At 66.6% G+C, this 2,500-nt stretch overlaps 1 non-coding gene across 1 annotated transcript; it reads right to left on the minus strand.

Annotated features, from left to right (window-relative positions):
• Positions 1-1,281: 1,281 nt before the first annotated feature.
• Positions 1,282-1,435, minus strand: LOC140475515 (5.8S ribosomal RNA). Its single transcript, XR_011960042.1, has one exon. It is a non-coding gene; the product is annotated as a 5.8S ribosomal RNA (ribosomal RNA).
• Between the last annotated feature and the right edge of the window lie 1,065 nt (positions 1,436-2,500).

Raw genomic sequence — 2,500 nt, forward strand, 5'->3', positions numbered from 1 at the left:
CGTGCTCGGCGCAATTCCACGGGACCGGAGACCCTCCCCCGTCCACGGCGGGAGGCGAAACTCGGAAGTGCCGGCTGCTTACTCGAGCGGAAGGGTCAGCCTGATTCCTGCCTTGCCGGAGGCCCGGTCGCGGGGGTGACGACCCGCCGCCCGGGACGTGCGAGGCACCAGCAGACAGAGACTGCCCGACGGTCAGAGAGAGGGAGAGAGGAGTGCCGAGGCTCAAGTGGCGAACGGTCGCGCAGGCACGCCACGCACATCGATCGCCAGCCGCGGAACGGCACGGCCTTCAGTGGGGCCGGCGGGCGACGCCGCTCCTGAACCCAGCGGCCCCGAGCCGGACGAGTTGAGGAAGGCACGCCGACGGTGACAGGGTACGGAAGACACAGCGGTGGCCTTCTGGCGACTTGGCCCCCGACAGCCCGACGTTCCGCCGTCCTCCCGATGGCCAGGAGGACCGTGCGGGGGTCGGCCGACGGCGTGGTAGGTGTGCCTGCACGGTGACGGAGCACACACCACGCCCGCCAACCCCTCCGTACCTCCCGAGACCGGTGGCAGGACGGAGCGGAAAACGTGCGGACTGAACGGGAGAGCCAAGAGCCAGCGATCCACGCGCGTGCGACCGTCCAAGTCACAGCGTTCGACGAAAACCTCCTCCCTCGGCCAGGCACTCGGCGCCAGCAGGGGAGACAGGATCAGACGCCCCGCCGGCCACTTAAGGCCGAGGACGAACCACGAGACGGGCGGCTGCAGCAGCGGGCGGCCTGCAGCTCCCAGCACTCTCAATCGATCAACCATCGAGTCGGGTCAGCGTGTCAAACCGGCGAGCTCCACGGTCAGGCCGGCGGCGCACCAGCACCGGACCTCCGCGGCTCCCTTCACTCTTTCCACTGCCAGCCAACCGAGAGACGGACCCAATGCGGACGTGCAGAGCTTAGGCAGACCCCCCACTGGAGGCTCAACACTTCGTGGCAGCTCCGTGTCCCAGAGACCAGGAGGGTTGGCACACACACACAGTGTGAACCACCGACAGCCATTCTGGGACCGGTGACAGCCGTGCTGGCCCCACTGCCACGACACAGACGGACGCCAGGCCGCGCTCCCCGGCGGGGGGATGGCGTCGAGCCTGACGAACGGAATGTGCAGGGTGGGGGGGAAAGGCCAAGCGCTCCGACGCCGGAGGGCTCCGGAGTCTGAACTTAGGGGGACAAAGAGGACGGGTCCTCTGCGACACCCCAGCCGCGCTCTCGCCAGCCAAGGCGAGTGCGATTGATTGCCAAACGACCCTCAGACAGGCGTGGCCCCGGGAAGAACCCGGGGCCGCAAAGTGCGTTCAAAGTGTCGATGATCAATGTGTCCTGCAATTCACATTAATTCTCGCAGCTAGCTGCGTTCGTCATCGACGCACGAGCCGAGTGATCCACCGTCAAGAGTTGTCTGAGTTTGTTTTAGGTCTCTCCCTCGCCAGAGGAAAGCGACCCGGACCGCACATACGCTCCCCACCTTGAGCTACAGCCACCTGCACGCCGGCGTGCGGGCGGAGCAGGGTGGCGTGAAGCGATGGGGAGCACCATCCTGGTGCGGCCCGCAGAAACATACGTCTATTGGGGGGAGGAGGACAGGGCGCCCAAGAGGCGATGCGTGCCCCAACGCACCGCAGCGACGGAGGCAGGATCACCGCCACCATGTCGCCCGCCTAGTATCACGAGGCGTGCAGCAGCTTTGCCCTAGGAAAAGCAGAGGCGGGAACGGGCACCGGCCATCGGTTCGGCAGCGTCACTGACGCGTGCACGTGGCGGCGTGTCGGCGAGCGGACTTCCTGCGAGGAGGCGGGGGCGGCACTCGCCCGAGCAGACGCCCGCCCGGCCCAGCCACCGCCGAGGTGGACTGGGAGTCGCGGCAACGGCTCGTCATACTCGTTCCCACACTCACAGCGCAGCTTGCCCGCAAGCCACCGACCACCGATCGACGCCAGGCGCCCCGACCGAGAGCGGGATCGCTCGTTCGCCCTGCTGGCAGTTCGCTGGGGATCACTACTGCACGGAGCTCGGAGACCGACGGGCGGCAACTCGAGAGTCTTTAAACCACCACCCCCATCCCGCAAGTGCAAAGAGGCTGTATACGCACAGACGGGTGAGGGGAATAGGTACCCCGTCGGGTTTGAAGGGAGCGTGACTAGATAGCAACGATGTAAACCCAGCCGATTTGGGAGCGAAAGACCGGCGCCTGCATCACCGGCTTCGTTTCCCGTGGCTGGAGAGTACACCGAAACCCTCCGTCTGTCGCGAGCTCCCGACGACGCGGTGCCGCCAAGCAGCAGGGCCGGACCTGGTGTGGCTCCCCTCGTCGATCACAGACCGGTCGGCACTACTGACGAGACGGTGGAACGGGCTTCGCCCCTTGTGACGAAGGGTGATGCGAACCCGCCCGCCCGCGTGCGTTCGGGGTGGACTCGGCAAACGGAGATTTGAAATCGGAAAGTGTCCTCCTGCCCCGCGCA

The sequence above is a fragment of the Chiloscyllium punctatum genome, unplaced genomic scaffold (genome assembly GCF_047496795.1).
Source record: "Chiloscyllium punctatum isolate Juve2018m unplaced genomic scaffold, sChiPun1.3 scaffold_1746, whole genome shotgun sequence".
Lineage (NCBI taxonomy): Eukaryota > Metazoa > Chordata > Chondrichthyes > Orectolobiformes > Hemiscylliidae > Chiloscyllium > Chiloscyllium punctatum.